Source organism: Acanthochromis polyacanthus, chromosome 15 (assembly GCF_021347895.1).
Source record: "Acanthochromis polyacanthus isolate Apoly-LR-REF ecotype Palm Island chromosome 15, KAUST_Apoly_ChrSc, whole genome shotgun sequence".
NCBI classification, from domain to species: domain Eukaryota; kingdom Metazoa; phylum Chordata; class Actinopteri; family Pomacentridae; genus Acanthochromis; species Acanthochromis polyacanthus.
In genome coordinates this window covers 26,914,643-26,936,345 of record NC_067127.1, presented here as the reverse complement: position 1 = coordinate 26,936,345, position 21,703 = coordinate 26,914,643, and the positions used below count along the sequence as shown (strand labels likewise).

Sequence of the window (21,703 nt, the reverse complement as noted above, 5' to 3'; positions counted from 1 at the left end):
AATGAAAGAAAATTATATAAATGAAAATAATTGTTTGCATAATTATTCATCCCCTTTTTAATTTAATGGTCTAATTCAATAGAGGTCCATCAAATTGTTGTCAATAGTCTCACAATTAGTGAAATGAAGATCACCTGAGTGGTGTGGGTGTGTTTCAAGTGATTGAGTTGTAAAACACCTTTGTCTGAAGGGTCCAGAGAGTGGCTGATCAGTATTCCTGGCTACCATGAAGACAGAAGAACACTCTAAGCAACTCAAGGAAAGGGTTATTGAGAAGTACAATTCAGGGGATGGTTACAAAAAAAATTCGAAGGCACTGAACATCCCCCAGAGTTAAGTGAAATCAATTATCAAGAAATGGAAGGAATATGGCACTTGTGTGAATCTGCCTAGATCAGGCCGCCCTCGTAAACTGAGTGACCGTGCAAGACTAGTGAGAGAAGCCACCAAGACCCCTACAACTACTCTGAAGGAGTTACAAGCTTCAGCTGCTGAGATGGGAGAGACTGTGCATGTAGCAACTGCTGCCCAGGTTCTTCACCGGTCAAAGCTTTATGGGAGAGTGGCAATGAGAAAGCCACTGTTGAAGAAAAGTCATATTAGATCTCGACTAGAGTTTGCCAAAAAGCACATGGAAGACTCCATGGTCAAGTGGAAGAAGATTCTTTGTCTGATGAGACCAAAATTGAGCTTTTTGGCCATCAGACAAGATGTCATGTTTGGCGGAAACCAAACACCGCAGATCACTAAAAACACACTATCCCCACTGTGAAGCATGGTGGTGGCAGCATCATGCTGTGGGGATGTTTCTCAGCAACTGGACCTGGAAGGCTTGCAAAGATAGAGGGCAGAATGAATGCTGCAAAATACACTGAAATCCTGGGGGACAATCTTTATCAGTCTGCAAGAGAACCACGTCTTGGGAGAAGATTTATTTTCCAGCAAGACAATGATCCAAAACATACTGCAAAAGCTGCACAGGATGGTTAAAAAAGAACCAGGTAAATGTTCTGGAGTGGTCGAGTCAAAGCCCTCAATCCAATAGAGAATTTGTGGCTGGACTTGAAAAGGGCTGTTCATGCCCGATACCCGCGAAACCTGACAGAGCTTGAGCAGTTTTGCAAAGAAGAATGGAGCAAAATTGCAGTGGGCAGATGTGCAAGACTGATTGAGACCTATCCACACAGACTCACTGCTGTGATTGCAGCCAAAGGTGCATCTACTAAATACTGACTTGAAGGGGGTGAATAGTTATGCAAACAATTATTTTCATTTATATAATTTTCTTTCATTAACATTACTTTATAGAAATCTGTTTTCACTTTGACATTAAAGAGTTTTTTTCCAATAAATCTTTTTGTTAAAAAAGCGAAATTTTATTGACCATGATTGATTTATGAAAGCAATAAAAGAGTAAAACATCAAAGGGGGTGAACACTTACGATAGGCACTGTATATTTCATTCATCTGTAGCTTTCTATCACAAATTTACTTCAATATTGTATCTGTGTAAAGTGCTGACAACTTCCTCTCCAGTTATAAGCTTTCGCCAATTTTCGCCTGAAATTTCTACTGAAGATGTACGGAAAGTAAATTGAATGCTGTTCTTGAACTGTTTGTAGTACAGACATGGTTGGGGTCTCCTTTGAAAGCTGACAACCTGAATTTTCATCCAGTGCAGTCAGAATTACTCTAGGTGCTCCTGGCACAGAGTATTTTATGTTGTAACACACTGAATTAGGATGAATTTTATTTTCGCCTAAATTTTTTCCCTAATAAAACACCTGAAAATAAGTGTGGCAGCACTGTGACAGCTTGAAAACACAAAAAGGCAACAGCCTGGGGTCTTACATAGTTCAGGTCAAAATTTCAGAGCAATACTACAAGAAATAAGTGTTTCACACATGTATTTGTACTGCTATGGCCAGGCGCTGTCAATTTTGGACACCCTCTGTACACCCTCTGCACACCCTGGGCAAAAATGGTATATGTTCATTTTTCAGCCCGTTTTCACATTATTTTCACTCCAAAAACTCATAAAGAACTAAAAAAAAAGCACTTCAGAGCAGCTCCAGTGTGGATCAGACAGAGAGACTGGGAGGGAGACAGAGAGGCTGCAGTTGCAGCCGGCAGCGTAAGTGTGAAAAATCACACAACCCTGCTGGCAGAGGCTCTATTTATATCCTGCTATTCAGCAGGCTCATTGGCTACAAGCCCTGTCAGTCAAACGTTTCCTCTGACGTGATTTGCTCAGAATTTACTGACAAAATGAGGTAGGTCCAGATCGGTCAGTCTCGGCTACGGTTAGCCGTTTAGGCCTGAGAAGCAGGCCAGAGTCACTTGATTGGTTGAAATGTGGTGTAAACCAAAAGGATAGAGTTCGGAACGGGCGGTAGGCTCCCGCCGCTATCGGCAGGGGTGTTACAGTTAGCTGTCGTGCTCGACTGAGAACGAAGAAGAGGACGGTTGGCATAATCCGGTTTGTGACTGGGCCGGGATGGCTTCTCCGGCTTGGGTGGAGGAGGAGAACATAGACGTAGGTCGAGGCAGGTCGGGGTCCAGGCAAGGATCTAGAGCAGAGGAGGGACTGAGTGTGAGTCAAACCAGGAAGCGAGCTTTGGACCAAAATAGTTCAGATGAGGGCAGTGGTGCTGCAGCGCTGAAGAGGACGGTAAGAAAGCAGCAAAATCCAAGAGTGATCCTCAAGTTTAGACCAGAGAATGATATTAATAAGGTAGGTCTGCTAGCGCTATCTAAAGATTTGAAGAAGAAACTGGGAGATGTTGAGTTAGCTAAAGTGCTGAGGGATGGTAGTTTGCTAATTATTAGTAAATCAGAAGAGCAGAAAAAGAAAGCATTGCAACTGGACCAAGTTTGTAAAGTCCATGTGAATGAGAGGAGAGTAATAGGAGAGAAAACATTTGCACGTGGAGTTATAACAGGCATCCCTTTGGATGAGGATTTGGAGAAGTTTAAGCAGTGTTTGGGGGGTGTTGTGAGTGGCATTAGAAGAATGATGAAACGTGTAGACGGAAGAAGCATTGAGAGCCTCTCTGTCCTTTTGGAATTCAAAGATAATGTTCTTCCTGAGAGAGTTAAAATGGGCTGCTTGAGTTTCCCTGTAAGAGAGTATTTACCCCCACCACTCCGGTGCTATAAATGTCAGTTGTATGGTCACATAGCGTCGGTCTGCAGGGGAAAGCAGAAATGTCCTAGATGTAGTGGAGACCATCGAGTAGAGGAGTGTGGAGAGAGTAACTGCCCAAAGTGCTGTAATTGCGGAGGGCAACATGCAGTGACCTATGGTGGGTGTGAGGTCAGGAGGAAAGCAGTAGAAGTCCAAAAGGTTAAAGTAGCACGTAATATTTTGTATGCCGAGGCTGTAAGGAAAGTCCAGGAGCAGAACACAGTAGGAAGTAAAGGCAGCACTAAGCAAGGTGATTTAATGGAGAAAGCTAAAGTATCAATGGATGAGCTGATAGTCTTTTTAGCTTATGTGATAAATTGCACTGAACAGGTGAAACATAAAACTGATAAAATAAAAATAATTGTGAAGGGAGCAGAGATGTTCCTTGGTATGAAAGGGGTCACATGGGAGCAAGTTAACATGAGACTGGAGGAGGAGCAGAGGAGAGCGGGAGAGACGGCTGGAATATCCTGATTTTCCTCCAATGGAATGCTCGAAGTTTAGTGGCAAATGGTCAGGAGCTAAAGGGTTATGTGCAGAGCTGCACAAAAATGATGGCAATATGACAAGGATTAATGTATGTAATGGGAGTGAATCAGCTGTGGATCTTACATTGGTATCGGAATGTATTGCAGGAGTTTGCACATGGAGAGTGGATGGTGAAACAACTATAGTTAGTGATCACTATCCAATAGTAGTTGAACTGGGTCTCAGTTTGGAGGAAGTTTGCACAGGGGGGGTGGGAAGGTGGATTTATGATGGGGTTAAATGGGATAAGTTTAAGTACATTTGTGATGTTGAAATAAAGAGAGTAAATGTAAATGCCAATATTAATGATTTTAATACTTCCTTTTGCAGTGCAGTTTTGGAAGCAGCTAAGCAGACAATAAGGAGGAAGGGAAAGAGAGGTACACACGTGGACAAAATTGTTGGTACCCCTCAGTTAAAGAAGGAAAAACCCACAATTCTCACTGAAATCACTTGAAACTCACAAAAGTAACAATAAATAAAAATTTATTGAAAATTAAATAATCAAAACCAGCCATCACTTTTGAATTGTTGATTAACATAATTATTTAAAAAAACAAACTAATGAAATAGGGCTGGACAAAAATGATGGTACCCATAACTTAATATTTTGTTGCACAACCTTTTGAGGCAATCACTGCAATTAAACGATTTCTGTATTTGTCAATGAGCGTTCTGCAGCTGTCAACAGGTATTTTGGCCCACTCCTCATGAGCAAACAGCTCCAGTTGTCTCAGGTTTGATGGGTGTCTTCTCCAAATGGCATGTTTCAGCTCCTTCCACATATGTTCAATGGGATTCAGATCTGGGCTCATAGAAGGCCACTTTAGAATAGTCCAACGCTTTTCTCTCAGCCATTCTTGGGTGTTTTTGGCTGTGTGTTTTGGATCGTTGTCCTGTTGGAAGACCCATGACCTGCGACTGAGACCAAGCTTTCTGACACTAGGCAGCACATTTCTCTCCAGAATGCCTTGATAGTCTTCAGATTTCATCGTACCTTGCACACTTTCAAGACACCCTGTGCCAGATGCAGCAAAGCAGCCCCAAAACATTACTGAGCCTCCTCCATGTTTCACCGTAGGGACAGTGTTCTTTTCTTCGTATGCTTGGTTTTTGAGTCTATGAACATAGAGTTGATGTGCCTTACCAAAAAGCTCCAGTTTGGTCTCATCTGTCCAAAGGACATTCTCCCAGAAGCTTTGTGGCTTGTCAACATGCATTTTTGCAAATTCCACTCTCGCTTTTTAATGAGTTTTTTCAGCAATGGTGTCCTCCTTGGTCGTCTCCCATGAAGTCCACTTTGGCTCAAACAACAACGAATGGTGCGATGTGACACTGATGTACCTTGGCCTTGGAGTTCACCTTTAATTTCTTTGGAGGTTGCTCTGGGCTCTTTGGATACAATTTGAATGATCCGTCTCTTCAATTTGTCATCAATTTTCCTCTTGCGGCCACGTCCAGGGAGGTTGGCTACTGTCCCGTGGGTCTTGAACTTCTGAATAATATGAGCCACTGTTGTCACAGGAACTTCAAGCTGTTTAGAGATGGTCTTATAGCCTTTACCTTTAAGATGTTTGTCTATAATTTTTTTTCGGATGTCCTGGGACAATTCTCTCCTTCGCTTTCTGTTGTCCATGTTCAGTGTGGTACCCACCTTTTCACCAAACAGCAGGGTGACTACTTGTCTCCCTTTAAATAGGCAGACTGACTGATTATGAGTTTGGAAACACCTGTGATGTCAATTAAATGACACACCTGAGTTAATCATGTCACTCTGGTCAAATAGTTTTCAATCTTTTATAGAAGTACCATCATTTTTGTCCAGGCCTGTTTCATTAGTTTGTTTTTTTAAATAATTATGTTAATCAACAATTCAAAAGTAATGGCTGTTTTTGATTATTTAATTTTCAATAAATTTTTATTTATAGTTACTTTTGTGAGTTTCAAGTGATTTCAGTGAGAATTGTGGGTTTTTCCTTCTTTAACTGAGGGGTACCAACAATTTTGTCCACGTGTGTAAGAGGAAGATGGTGCCCTGGTGGTCTGTCGAGTGTACTAATGCTGTTAAGGAGATAAATAAGGCCTTTAAATCCTTTAAAAGAAATGTATGTTATCAAAATCTTTGTGAGTACAAGCGGAAAATGGTACTTGTGAGAAGAGTAGTAAAAGAGCCCAAGCAGTCATGCTGGAGGAGTTACTGTGACACATTAGGAAGACAAACGTCTGTGAGTCAGGTATGGGGGACTATTAGGAGAATGTCGGGTAATAATAAACGGTTTGGATATCCAGTTATAACGCGTGGAGATAGGGTTGTGTTAGATGATAAAGGAAAAGCAGAAGTGTTAGTACAGCATTTTGTGAAAGTCCACGGTAATGCAAATCTGGGTGCAGGAGAAAGAAGGGCAAGAAGAAAGACAGTGGGGAATCACACTGAAGCCCTTGAGGATGTTAGTGACTATGACAGTGCAGTAAATGTAGAGTTTTCAATGGAGGAGCTAAATATGGCATTAAATGACTGTGGGAATACTATTCCTGGAGAGGATGATATCAGTTACTGCATGCTGAGGAACCTCAGTGAAAGTAGTAAGAATGTTTTGTTGAGGTTGTATAATAGAGTGTGGGTAGAGAGTAGTCTGCCAGAGCAGTGGAAGAAGGCGATAATCGTCCCAATGTGTAAGCCAGGTAAAGATCCCTGCCAAGCTGCAAGTTATAGACCCATAGCTTTAACGTCACATGTGGGAAAGTTGATGGAAAAAATGATCAATAATAGACTACTGTTCTTTCTTGAGAGTAATGAGTTGTTTAAAGGTTATCAATATGGGTTTAGGAAAGGTAGAAGCACAGTAGACCCTTCATTAATTTTAGAAGATGAGGTCCGGAAGGCCCAAGGTAACAAAGAGTGTGTAGCTGCCGTGTTCTTTGATGTTGAGAAAGCGTACGATATGATGTGGAGGGAGAGTTTGATTATTAGACTACATCAGATGGGTCTACGAGGAAGGATTTTAAGGTGGGTTAGGGACTTTCTATCAGGAAGAACAATAGCTGTACGAGTAGGGGGGGATGTTAGTTCGAAGTATGACTTTAAAAATGGAACACCGCAGGGTAGCATTGTTAGTCCAGTAATTTTCTCCATTATGACTAACGAAATTTTCTGTAATGTAGATTCCTCGATTGGAATGTTACTATTTGCTGACGATGGTGTACTGTGGAAGAGAGGTAGGAACATCAAGTATATAGTTAAAAAAGTACAACAAGGTATTAATAAGATAGAGAGCTGGGCATTAAAGTGGGGTTTTAGATTTTCTGTAGATAAAACTAAGGTTATGTTTCTAACTAGAAAGAGAGTAAGCAATGATATTAAGTTGACACTTTATGGACAAAACTTGGAAAGAGTGAATGAGTTTAAATACTTAGGATTATGGTTTGATAGCAGGCTGATTGGAGGTTCCATATTCGGAAAACTGAGGAGAGATGTAAGAAAGTAGTGAATGTGATGAGATGCCTTAGAGGGTGGGACTGGGGAGCAAGTCGAGTATGTCTAAAAATAGTTTACACAGCACTAATCAGATCTGTTTTTGATTTTAGATGTGTGGCATATAATTTGGCAGCAAAAAGTAATTTAGTGAAATTAGATGTAGTAAAGAGCCAGGCACTAAGGATTTTTTGTGGAGCGATGAAGTCAACTCCAGTGTCTGCCCTTCAGGTAGAGTTAGGAGAGATGCCTCTAAAATATAGAAGAATGCAGCTACTGTTGACATATTGGGCAGGTCTTAGTGGTCATAAAAGCAATCGTCCAGGTTTAAAGCTTTTACGTAATTGTCAAGAAGGGGAGCGAGCTCAGCTGAACAGTTTTGGGTGGGTAAGCAGTCGAAAAGCTAGAGACTTTGGTATTGCACAGATGGATGTTAGTCCTGCGGTACCGATCTCTGTAGTCCCCCCATGGATATTGAAAAGGCCTAATGTAGATCTTGGACTACAGGGAAAGAAATGTAGTAGTAGTAGTGTAACAGGATATATAGAGAAGAGGTTTTCCTCCTGGTTATCAATATATACAGATGCATCAAGGTTAGAAGATGGGAGGGTTGGGATTGCTTTTGTTATTCCAAGTCTTGATATTAGAGTTTTTAGAAGAGTAAGTGATAATATAGCAGTTTTTACGGGAGAGTTAGTGGCAATTTTGTTCGCGTTACACTGGGTAGAAGGAAATGCAGCAATGCAAGTAGTCATAGCATCTGATTCCAGTAGTGCTTTAATGAGTTTGCAAAATATGAGGTCTGAATCGAGGCAAGATATAATATATGATATATTACAAGTGGTTTATCGGATAATCATGTCTGGAAAACAATTAGTTCTTCTCTGGGTACCAGCACACATAGGAGTTGAAGGGAATGAGTTGGCAGAGGCATATGCAAAGAGAGGGGCAAGGAAAGAGTTGGTGGATTCTCAAATTAAGTACAGTAAGGCCGAAATTAAGAGCATAATTAAAAAGAAGTTAGAGAGTGAATGGCAGAAAGATTGGAATGAGGAGGTAAAGGGATGGTTTTATTATTCATTTCAACAGAAGTTAAAGGGGCCAGGGATGGGGGGTCTGTTAGCAAGGAAAGAAGAAGATGTAATAACCAGGTTGAGATTTAGACATACGTGATTAAACAGTACTCTGAAACTGATTGGAAAGCATCCTACGGGGCATTGTGAACACTGTGGGGAGAGTGAGACAGTTGAGCATGTTTTGATGAGATGCAGGAAGTATGAACAGCAAAGAAGAGTTTTAAGTAGACGTATGGAGAATAGAGGGTTAATCTGGTCAGTGGGGACTGTTTTGCAGAGAGACTCTAGGTTCGATGTATGTATCATGGTAGAGACTGCGATTTGGTAGAATTGGAGTTTCTACCAGTCGAGACTGCGATTGAAATCTCTACCAGTAGAGACTGCGATTGCAATCTCTACCAGTAGAAACTCCAATCCTACCAGTAGACATTTGTCAGGGCTAAGGTTAGACTTTTAAGGTTAGGGTCAGGGGTCAGGGCAGGGGTTAGATTAAAAGGTCAGGGTCAGTTAAGGCTAGGGTCAGGGGTCAGGGTAGGGGTCAGATTTAAAGGTCAGGGTTAGTTAAGGTTAGGGTCAGGGGTCAGATTTAAAGTTCCGTCTCTACTGGTAGAGATTACAATCGCAAACTCCACTGGTAGGGACTCCAATCGCAATCTCTACTGGTAGAGACTCCAATCGCAATCTCTACTGGTAGAAACTCCAATTCTACCAAATCACAGTCTCTACCCTGACATATATAAGATCTGCTGACGTTTCTTCGTGTTACTTTTAAGTAGGAGAATTTAAGATGTTGACTGCTGGGGCCTTCCTGGCCCACATTCCTTACCGGAAGGTGGCGATAAATGCAACCTAAAGTTTTTTACCAACCGCCATAAAACTAAAAAGAAGAAGAAGAAGGATAGAGTTCAGTCGGCATTTTGACTGCAAGACCGCGTGGATATGTGTATGCTTCATAAAAATATGGACAGAAGTACAGTGAATATGAAACGCGCAGCGCCACCATGCGCCGCGTGCACGGAGCTGAGCTATTTGTGGATTATTTACTTATTTCAAGACATGTTTTGGACAAAATATTATACTGGTAGTTTTGTCTGGATGCCTAAGCTTGGATTCTGGCCAGTTTTTGTGGATTATTTTCATCTTTGACCAGTAAAAGAGCATCCAAAGGTGAGTTGTGCCCTTTAAATGTTTTGTTGTTTGTTGGAGAAATGTGTTTATATTACCCGCTGTGGTAATCACATCTGAAAGTGGTTTATACCGGCGGATTCATGAGAATCTAAGCTTTCCATGGGTGAATAGTGTTTCTATAATCGCGTTTGCAGCTTCCGTGAATTTTGAAAAAATTCGTTCCAGTCTCCAAAGTTATAATCTTTTTTAATTGTTCTCTCTTTTGCTTTCTAGCATAGGCAATGATTTTACCCCTCATAAAGGCCTTTGATGCCTCCCAAACCATACCAATCTTTTCTGTTGAGCCTATATTAAGGTCAAAGAAACTATCAAGCTCATCTTCCAATGATTTAAGAAAGTCAGGGTTTTGTAATAAAGACACATTTAGTCTCCATCTGCTCTTTCTAACTTCTTCCGGTTCCAGAATCAAACCCAGGTGCACTGTAGCATGATCTGTCAATGCCATTGGTCCTAACATACAATCTGAAGTATTTTCAACCAAATTACTACTAATTAAAAAATAATCAACTCTAGAATGTGATTTATGTTTATGTGAATAAAATGTGTACTCCCTTTCTTTTGGATTAACTACTCTCCATACATCAACCAAGCTGAGATCTGTCATCACCGATTTGATAGCCATTCTGTCTTTTGGTTTATTTGTGGAGAAAGTGGTCTTATCTAATACAGCGTCTAACACTTGATTAAAGTCCCCACCTAGTATTGTACGATCACCTGATATGTCTCCAACTATTTTATTTATTTTATGGAAAAAATTAGCATCCTCTATGTTGGGGGCATATATATTGCAAAGATTAATATTAATCCCATTAATTTTTGCTTCTAAGCATATCATTCTACCTTCGGAATCTTTTTGTTCTTTTGCTATTTCAAGATGAAGTTTTTTATGTACCAAAATAGTCACCCCATGCTTTTTACTTGTATATGAACTGTGAAAAACCTGCCCCACCCAGTCTGTCTTTAATTTTAGTACCTCTGAATCCAACAGATGGGTCTCGTGTATAAATGCCAATTGAGTCTGTTGTGATTTCAAATATGTTAAACATTTCTTCAGCTTTACAGGATTTTGAAGTCCATTTACATTCCAGGATGTTACTCTTAAACAATTAGCCACCATAAAATAGACATATTGTAATAGACCTTACTACCAATGAAAACTCCAACCTAAAAATAAGATGTGCCAATATGTTTCCAAAGAACGCAAACAGAAACAATGCAAAGTTATTTTTAAGAACAAACAGCTGAAATAATTTAATAAACATGAACTTTCCCAATCCCCTAGCTATCCTTCTCTGTTTAGAGAGAATCCTCCCATAAACGCAGTCCATATGACACACGAGTGGTCGCATCCAGAGGACCCCCCCCCCTCCCCCCCTCCCATTGTAGTTCCTCTTTAGTAACAATTGTAAAGCAAACATGACAAAACGGCCATATAATTATAACAAAAAAGAAAAAAGAAAGTAAATATAGCTTATCTGTAGTGACAATATTTGTCAGTTACCTCTGCAAAAAATAAACATTTGTTCAAAAAGACACCAACATCAAATTTTATAGTGTTCTTTTTTGGATCGAAATATAAAACATAGTCAGAGTAAAAATTTACTCATAGAAGTCTGTCTCAGAGGTCCATATCCATAAACACAAGTCACATTTGGCAGAATTTGGCGTTTGTAATTTCCTTTAAAGCCATGTGCTACTGCAGTTCCTCCGTTGTGACCTCCTCATCGTTGTTTAAGAAGGCCATAGCCTGGCGATCGTCAGTAAACTTCACTCGTTTGCCCCTCCATGTCAAGCGTAACTCCGCTGGGTATGCCAAGGTGAAGCACACATCCAGCTCGTGTAGCCTCCGTCTGGCATCTGTGAACTTCTTCCTCTTTTCCGCAGTTTCACTGGTCATGTCAGGAAAAAATGACAGCTTGCAGCCTTTCCAGATGACACTCTCCTTCTTTCTATACTTCTCCCTCGCGGCAGCCAGAACTCATTCCCGTTCCGGGTAACTCAGAAACCTCATGATTATTTGCCTCGGGGGGTTGTTGTCCTCCAGCATCGGTACGGGGGTACGATGTACCCGCTGTAGTTGCACTGGGTCAAGTTCAACACCAAGCGCCTCTGCGATTATGTTCCGCACACAGATCTCTATCTTTCCATTTTCCATCTTCTCTTTCAACCCAACCAAGCGCAAGTTCTGGCGTCTATCTCGGTTAGCGGCATCTTCTATTGAAGTTCCTCGCATTTTTTTAATGCTTTTATCTGCAGATTGGCGAAGCTGTCTATTATCTTCCAGCTCAGAAACACGGCGCTCAGCTTCATCCAGCTGTGCCAGGACCCTGTCCATATCACTGCGTAGCTTCGTATTAGCTTGCTAATATGACCTAGGTGCAGGAGTTCCGAGTCGTCAGGATGTCAAGGCAGGGATTCCGAGAGTTGGCGGGCCGGGGAGGGTCAAAGGTGCGGGAGAACTGTGAGGCAGGAGAACAGGATTAGTACTTTGCATACAATACCAAATCATGCAGAGGCTGGAAAGCAACTGACTGCGAGAGCAGAGTTTACAATCTGGCAGGATATGGAAGGTTTGACCGGTTCTTATGGAGGAGGAGGTAATCACGGGAACGACTCGCAGCTGCCCAAATCCTGTGGAGTGTGCTGATTATCGAGTGGAGACAGCCGTGAGGCAGACTCCACTCGACAGCAGCGGAGGAGAGAGGGAGAGGGGGAGAGAGAGGGAAAAGGGAGCAAGGGATGTCAGTTTGGAGCAGAGGAGGAGGAGGGGGCCCTGACATCAGTTTTATTGCTGTTAGATCTGTCAGCTGCTTTTGACACAGTTAACCATCAAGTCCTCCTCTCTACACTCACTGAGCTTGGTGTCGTAGGATCAGCCCTCTGCTGTTTCATGTCCTACCTCTCAGGGAGATTTTTCAGAGTACCTTGGAGGGGAGAATTGACTGAACAGACCGATTGACTGCACAGTCGATCCACAGGGGTTCCTCAAGGATCAGTGCTTGGTCCCCTCTTCTCTGTATACACAACCTCACTTGGTGCAATAATTGACTCCTGTGATTTCTCATATCATTGCTATGCTGATGATACACAGCTCTTGTTGTTGTGGACCCCAGACGACCACACCGTCTCTGCCCGGATCTCGTCATGCCTCATGGATATATCGGCATGGATGAAAAAACGGCACTCTCAACTCAACCTCTCCGAGACTGAGCTGCTTGTCATCCTAGCCAGTCTCTCCTATACAACAAGAATTCGACATCCAGCTTGACTCATCCCAAGTCAAACCCACAAAGCATGCCAGAAACTTGGGTGTCATGATTGATGACCAAGAAACCATCAAGGCTCACTTGGCCTCTGTTGCTCGGTCATCTCGATTCTCCTTGTACAACATCAGGAAGATCAGAGCATTCCTGTCTGAAGAGGTGACACAATTCCTGGTACAGGCTCTTGTTCCTGTAAGCAAACTGCAGTGGATCCAGGTTCTCTTGAACATTGATCATAAGCATCTCCTTGACAATTTTTTCAAATGATTTCATAACAAGAGAAGTTAAAGCCACAGGTCTAAAATCATTTAGTGCTTTGGGGGATGCAGACTTGGGAACTGGAACAATAGTGGAATTCTTCCAAATTGATGGGACCTTATGAAGTTGGAGAGACAATGAAAAAATGAAAGTAAATATGTCTACCAGCTGATCAGCACAGTTCTTAACAATACGCCCTCCAATGCCATCCGGACCAGGGCTTTTTCTTTCCTTGATTCCACGGAACATTTTACACACCTTGCTCCTATCAACAACATTATTCTGTGAGGGGCCAGCATTTTTAAAAACTGACAATTCCTCACTAAAATCACAGTTGTTAAAACGGTTGTAAAAGTTGTTCAGTTCATTTGAGAGCACCAGATCAGACTTTCCATTAAGGGAGACATGGCTTTTCTTTGATTGCATCCCCATCATAGATTTGACCCCCTCCCAAGCAGGCCGAGAGCTGCCTGTCCTTAGCATGCTCTCAACCTTGTCCTTATATTTACATTTGGCAAGTTTAAGTTCCTTTATAAGCTGTTTTTGAAGCTCCCAATATCTAGCAGTGTCACCCTGAGTGAAACAGATATTCCTCTGATTAATCACAGATTTGACACTTTTGGTCACCCATGGCTTATTATTGGGGTAGAGGAAAATTTTTTTTCTGTTGAATGATGGAGGCCTCACAAAAAGAAATGTATGATGAAACAACATCGGTTAATTCATCAATATCCGTGCAAACATTTGTGAACAAATCCCAGTCTGTACTGTAGAAGCAGTCCTGGAGGCAGTGAATTGATTCCTCTGACCAAACCGGAACCAATCTTATTTCCGGCTTGTTCCTCTTCAGGACGGATTTGTAGGTCGGAACCAAATAAACCATGTTATGATCAGACATGCCGAGTGGAGCTCTGCTGAAGGACTTATATGCTCCTTTTATGGATCCAAAACAAAGGTCAAGACACTTTGCTTGTCGAGTGGGACACGTCACATATTGATAAAAATTGGCCAAGGACTTTGCCGGTTTGCAGTGATTAAAATCACCCAAAATAAAGCACGGTGCGTCCAGCGCTAACCCCTGCAGCCGCTGCACTGTTTTTAGCATAGCCTGGGTTGCTACATCAGCATTAGCCTTCGGGTGAACATAAACAACAGTAATAAATAACTGGAAATTCCCTGGGAAGATAAAACGGTCGCAGGGATACGGACAATAATTCTATGTCTTTGGTGCACAGTGTCTCCCTGACAATCACCGTATTACACCAGTTTTTATTGACGTAGAGACACACACCTCCGCCTAGTGACTTACCGGTCACTGCGGGGTCTCTGTCAAGGCGGAAGGGAACTCCAAATCCATCAATCTCCAGCTCTGACTGTGGATCTTGCTCCTTAAGCCAGGTCTCCGTAAGGGCCAGGATACATGTATCCCTGTACTCTGCCAAATACTTGGCGTTACTCTGAAGCTCATCCACTTTATTCCGGAGAGACTGAACATTAGCCAGGATGACAGTGGGTAGAGGTATCCGACGGTGGTTCTGCCGCTTGAGCCTCTGTCGCAGTCCGCCACGTTTCCCCCTTTTCCTTGCACGCCTCGGCCCATCCGACCCGCTCCAGTTTTCCGTGAAGGGATTCAGCCGGTCGATCTCCAGTACCCAACCCAGAGTCACGGAGCAAAAGTAGGAAGTTGCGGCTATACTGGTGAGGTTTTCCACTCACACATACTCCAAGTAAAAGTGGAATAAAAGTGTTAAAAAGAAGTGAATGCCCCCCAAACTGGGATGATTCCCTGCTGACATTGTCTTCCACAAGTGGTTAAAAGAGTTACTAAAAAAGAAGTTAATAAAAACACTTAAAAAAAACACACTGAAACACCCCCAACAAACGGACACCTCATACACTGCTGCTGCGTGTCGCCATAGCCAGCGCCACTATGACGGTGTTTCTAAGTATATTCATATGTATGCAACTGCCCCTTTGGTGTCACACTAAACGCATTTCCAGTCTAAGTATAGACACATAAAAAGTCCCAGGAGTTTACCTGCCAAATGGGCAAATGTCAGATGGTGCTTTGGCTGGGAAGAATAAGTTTGAAGCTCCCAGATTCCTTTTGAGAATGATGCATTGTGTGGTGGAGACAGCTGCTCTGTTTTAAATCTTCAGTCTGTGAAGTTGATCGATCACTTTAAATTGCTATTTTCTTTGTCGACATTCTTACTAAGAAATTTCTCCCTTCACTTTTTTGAATAAATAATTCTCTTGAGTATATACAAGATACCACATGTATCATACTATGACCTTTCCTAAAACTGGACTTAAAGAATAAAGCTGGCAATTATTATATATTTTTGCCTTAGTGAATAAATCCCATGAAACTACATAATATATTAGTTGGGTTCTCTTTTTCTCTTTCTTTCTGTCGACTCCCACAGAAGCCATTCATCTTTAAACATTGTTGGTCCCGCATCAGCAGTAATGCAGCTGTTGTACTTGACTGTCGTGGTGAAGAGGGAGCTGAGATGGAAGGCAGGTGATCCAGTTTCCAACCCTCATCTCTGGTCATGAACTCTGCGCATTGATTGAAAGAATGAAACCACAGATACAAGTAGCCAAAATGAGTTTCCTTTATAAGGTGGCTGTCCTCAGTCTTAGCAATTCACCAAACCAAATGGAATGATCATATATCTCACCTGGCTGGGAATGCCTTAGAATCACCAGGGAGGAAGTGAGAAGCATTGCTAGAGAGGTGAAGTCTGGAATGACATGTCTAGTCTGCTGCCCCTGCAACCCAACCCCAGTAGTGTAGGCAAACAGATGGCTGTTATCTTATTTTCAGTGCTTTGCATTACATAACCTAAGTGTCTATGCTCATGATTAATGAAGACACAGGAAACAAGTCTAACATCAATCTGTACTTTTTCCTGTTTTCAACAAACTCCATAGAACAACCACAGGCAACAAAGAATTACTCCATCTGTGGTTTGTCTCGTCCTTTCTTTTCATTAAACCTGGCTAAAGATGTTGAAAAATTGTGCCTAATTTTGAAAAAAGTACTCAATGCTAATGTGACACTCTCCAGATCAGGCTCCAAGTAGTGGAGGCTGCCTTCTCTCTCTCCCTCCCTTCCGTCTCTCCTCAGTTGGGCTTGAATGTGTGGTGTGGCATGTGGGCAGGTTCTTCCAATCCTATCAGTAAAGGGAAATGCTGGAAGGTGGAGGCGGTGACGGTAATTACTCCTCTGCTCCATAAAGCTGGACTCTGCACACTACTCAGCACCAGAGCATTGAACAGTTTCAGTCAGTACAGATTCTCGTTCAGTCTAGCTCCCTTATTACCTGTTCCGTGCTGAACCCTTGTCCTTTGCTTTCCAGCCCTGGAACACTCGCCAGCCCAGTTGGATTTCCCTACAACCTTCCCCATTTGCCTGAGGTACGTCGCTAGCCACCTGGACCCCTCTGCTCCACTGTCCTTTCTGTCTGGATTCACACCTACACCTACTCCTAAAGGTAGTTTTACAAGAATGTGTGTTTGTCAAGCTCCCAATCTGCAGCATTTGCCCTCTCCACCAACAGGCACACCACACGCCGCCCCAGCCTGCTACACTCTGCTGCCCATTCCCTTGCCTGTGTCACGGGCCTAGCCTAACCCCGCCCCCTCTCCGGCCATCTGCTCCACTGCCGGGGTGTCTCCGGTCTGTGAGGCTCTCTGCAGCTTCTGATCAGCAGATTAGGTGCAGCTGCGAGAGCGTCACATCTGCAGCTCATCCATAAGCTGCTATAAAGACCGGCTTCACACGGCAGTGGACATCGGATCATACTGCCTTCCTGCATTTGTCTCCAGCCCATGAGACGAAGATGCAGCGCTGAGCCGCCGGAGCAGTCTGTTTCCCCCCAGCTGTCCTCTGGAACAAGGACGCGGATTCCCTGGCCTCCTCAGAGTGAGGAGATGGACCCTTGCTGTCCTGTTCGAGAGAGGACGTGGACCTTTCCCCCGGGACTGGCCCAATCAGCTGGCGTGAGCCCCTGGACTGTCGCTCCCCTGTAGCCTGACTTTCCCCTCTCTCATCTGATCTCATGTGAAGTGAGTTTTGGCCTGATCACTCTACTTGTTGTTTATGGATTACCTCTGGTATAGTGTGTCTTTGGTGGCAGAAGTAAATGAAAAAAAGTATTAAATACACATTATAGCCAATGATATGAAATGCGAAACCGTGCTAAGTTATCACAAGGGCCATTACAAGTCAATATGACTGATAATGAATCAATGATAAGTTGTACTGCCATCATAATATACTGGAGTATCAGTTTCTATTCTTGCTTTCACTTTATAAGCCATGTAAATTTGGGGAAATCTCTCTGTCTCCTTCTTTGTTTCGGGGGGACTTTTTAAAAAGAGTGTTGAAAATTGAGTTTGGTTTCTTCAATTATACCAAAAAGTTCATCCAATCATGATGCAGGACTTTGATTTTGGGAAAAAAGTTTAAAAAGTTATAACCCTAGCATATTCATTTAACAGCCTGAATTATTAATAGGTGGAGCAAAGCAAGGGCACTCCTCACACTGAATATTGAGAAAAGTGAAGAAAGGCAGGAATATCCTCCTGAGACCCAGGGAAAAAACGCTTTGTCATTTCGATTTTTTTATATAAAGTAAGTGTTGGGGTGGTAAAGAACATATTGCAAAGAATATATTTTTTAAAAACTTAAATTTATCAACATTTTCTACCATGTGCACTGTAGTGTACAACAGGACGTCATTGGTGTTTAATGTGAAATATTCACAAAATAAATATGCTGGTTATGAAAATAGCTCATCTGGAATATTCTTAAATAAAACATGTCTGAACATATTTGTTTAAAAACATACATTAAAACTTTACAGCAACTTCACAATAACAATTTACATTGGCTTTGCACTAACCAAAAGGATGTGTGGCAATGGGTGTGGTCAATCACAAAAAGGCATGTAACTCCCTCATGGCTTCAGGAAATACGTACCACAAAACTTTGGGGCAAGGTTGGTCTTAGGCTAATGAAGAACTGAATAAATGTCCACATCTACTCGTCAAAGAGGGGCACTAAGGTTGGCCATTCACAATAACACAAATAATTCCCAAACAGCTTTATCAGATGCTTCATCAGATGCCAACAATAAGGTGTCTTCATCGATGACATCTAATGAGGCAATTAGATTTTTTTTTTCTCTCACCCTCTCCTGTCTCACCCTCTCCTGTCTCAACTACTGGGCTGTCATCTTCTGAAAGGTTTAGGTCGGAATCTCCCTTAATGATTCTCTGAAGAATTACCTCTGCCTCTGTCAAACACCTGTTTACTAAAGATAAAAGTGAAGTAAACTTAAGTCCAAAGTCCTGAAGTGCACTACAGTATACGTTCATAAATCAATTGTTTTTCCTATGAAAATAACTAGTCAAATCTCTGAAAATGCACTCAAATTACTCTTTAGAATTTTATTTACTATAAGCAGTAAAAATATAGCATCAAAAAAACAATTACAATATGAATATCTTCCTTGCTTTTCTTCCTTTCGTAAAATGTGCTCAATGGGCTGACTGCCATTTTGAAAAGAACCACAAAGGGAGTTGGCAAGACACACCCCCACACATGTGATGCCATTTTAAAGCTAAGTGTGTCCCCTTTAAGGAACATCAGGACTTAAAAGTGTGGCATATATAGTATTGGAGAAATGAACAATGAATGTGCACTACAGCGCACAAAAATGAATTGCCAGGTCTCAGGAGGATATACTTGGTATTCTACAGAATGAACCCAAGATTTCATAGGATTCTTGTTTGTAGTGAGATCAGAAATTACATTCAACAAAATGAACACATTCTGATCATAATCACTACTGACTAAATGGAGGATTTTCCATTAAAGGGCTTCCTCTCTGTGTTTATTTAGTGAACAGAGACAGATTTCTCTCCTGATCTTCCTCATCCTCCTTGATTTCAAACAGAATTCCCTCCTTTTCATTGACACAGGGATTATGTCATCGATTGAGATAGGAGGAAAGAAAGAGGTTTCCAAACGCAGGTATTCATTTATTCTTAATGCTCCTGCTGCCATCTTGTGATGCCAGGAGGGTATTACAGGCTGGGATTTATCAGAAATATTCTGTTGGTTGTAAAGAGGCTTCAAGGCAAATGTTTGCTGCTTCTTCAAATTCCAATTTGGTCACACACTGTACATAAAACATTTATGTGGACATTCAGTTTCATCAAGTTCTTTGAGGGTAATGTAGAAGGGCAAAATTAAAGAGGAAACCCCGAGAAGAGCAACCAGGGAATATTCTTCATGATGGACAGATTAGAATAAAATAACAGCAGCAGACTGTAAATATACAGTGCCTTGCGAAAGTATTCAGCCCCCTTGAACTTTTCAACCTTTCGCCACATTTCAGGCTTTAAACATAAAGATATAAAATTTTAATTTTTTTTCAAGAATCAACAACAATTGGGACACGATCGTGAAGTGGAATGAAATTTATTGGATATTTTATACTTTTTTAACAAATAAAAAACTGAAAAGTGGGGCGTGCAATATTATTCGGCCCCTTTACTTTCAGTGCAGCAAACTCACTCCAGAAGTTCAGTGAGGATCTCTGAATGATCCAACGTTATCCTAAATGACTGATGATGATAAATAAAATCCACCTGTGTGTAATCAAGTCTCCGTATAAATGCACCTGCTCTGTGATAGTCTCAGGGTTCTGTTTAAAGTGCAGAGAGCATCATGAAGACCAAGGAACACACCAGGCAGGTCTGAGATACTGTTGTGGAGAAGTTTAAAGCCGGATTTGGATACAAAAAGATTTCCCAAGCTTTAAACATCTCAAGGAGCACTGTGCAAGCAATCATATTGAAATGGAAGGAGTATCAGACCACTGCAAATCTACCAAGACCTGGCTGTCCCTCTAAACTTTCACCTCGAACAAGGAGAAGACTGATCAGAGATGCAGCCAAGAGGCCCATGATCACTCTGGATGAACTGCAGAGATCTACAGCTGAGGTGGGAGAGTCTGTCCATAGGACAACAATCAGTCGTACACTGCACAAATCTGGCCTTTATGGAAGAGTGGCAAGAAGAAAGCCATTTCTCAAAGATATCCATAAAAATTCTCGTTTAAAGTTTGCCACAAGCCACCTGGGAGACACACCAAACATGTAGAAGAAGGTGCTCTGGTCAGATGAAACCAAAATCGAACTTTTTGGCCACAATGCAAAACGATATGTTTGGTGTAAAAGCAACACAGCTCATCACCCTGAACACACCATCCCCACTGTCAAACATGGTGGTGGCAGCCTCATGGTTTGGGCCTGCTTTTGGGTTTTGGGCCTGCAGGGACAGGGAAGATGGTTAAAATTGATGGGAAGATGAATGGAGCCAAATACAGGAGCATTCTGGAAGAAAACCTGTTGGAGTCTGCAAAAGACCTGAGACTGGGACGGAGATTTATCTTCCAACAGGACAATGATCCAAAACATAAAGCCAAATCTACAATGGAATGGTTCACAAATAAACGTATCCAGGTGTTAGAATGGCCAAGTCAAAGTCCAGACCTGAATCCAATGGAGAATCTGTGGGCAGAGCTGAAGACTGCTGTTCACAAACGCTCTCCATCCAACCTCACTGAGCTCCAGCTGTTTTGCAAGGAAGAATGGGCAAGAATTTCAGTCTCTGGATGTGCAAAACTGATAGAGACATACCCCAAGCGACTTGCAGCTGTAATTGCAGCAAAAGGTGGCGCTACAAAGTATTAATGCAAGGGGGCCGAATAATATTGCACGCCCCACTTTTCAGGTTTTTATTTGTTAAAAAAGTTTAAAATATCCAATAAATTTCGTTCCACTTCACGATTGTGTCCCACTTGTTGTTGATTCTTGACAAAAAATTAAAATTTTATATCTTTATGTTTGAAGCCTGAAATGTGGCGAAAGGTTGAAAAGTTCAAGGGGGCCGAATACTTTCACAAGGCACTGTATATGACAATTCATTAGCAAATATTCCACCACCAATAGGATGCACATAAGTTTATTAAGTGAGAATATCAGTGGGGTGTTGATTAGAGGTCAAACAGGTGTTCAGTGTGAGTCCACATTTGTAGACATAAGACTGAGATAAAAATGACTTTCTCCATAGTCCTGCAAGGATGTAAGGTTAACAGATGGAAACAAACCAAATGGAAGGCAAAGATTATGTTTCTGTGGGTCAATGTGGGACAGATTACCAATGATGAGGGATAGTGTTTGATACATCTAACTAACATATATTTTTGAGCCACTGTATCACTTCAGGTCATATTTCCCCTCTAGATGAAACGAAAAAGTAACTCTGGCAAAGAGGCAAAGCACTTTGAGAATTTCCTTACACCAGCTGCATACAGTTACAAGTAGTGTCTTTGCAGCTGTATTTCCTTTTCTTTGTGATAGTTTCCATCATGTTCCACTAGAATGTGAATAGTTTGTGACTTTGTAGTGACTCACCTTTGGGTGCAGCGTAGACATCAAAGATGATGACAAGTTAACCTGCACTTTACCCACATGTGTGACAGTTTGACATGATGAAACCCTTCCCTGCTCTCTTCGTTGGATGAAAGTAAGATTTTAGAAAAATGTCTGTCCTGCCATGTTGACTTTTGAAAACTATCCATCCATCAGCTATACACTGCTTACTCCTCATTAGGGTCATGGGGGAATTTGAGACACACAATCTCCA

General features: G+C 41.9%; 1 protein-coding gene across 1 annotated transcript in view; it reads left to right on the top strand.

The window, feature by feature from the left end:
* LOC127537399 (piggyBac transposable element-derived protein 4-like) overlaps positions 1–21,703 on the top strand; it is a 206,159-nt gene that overhangs the window by 143,331 nt on the left and 41,125 nt on the right. The window lies entirely within an intron of this gene.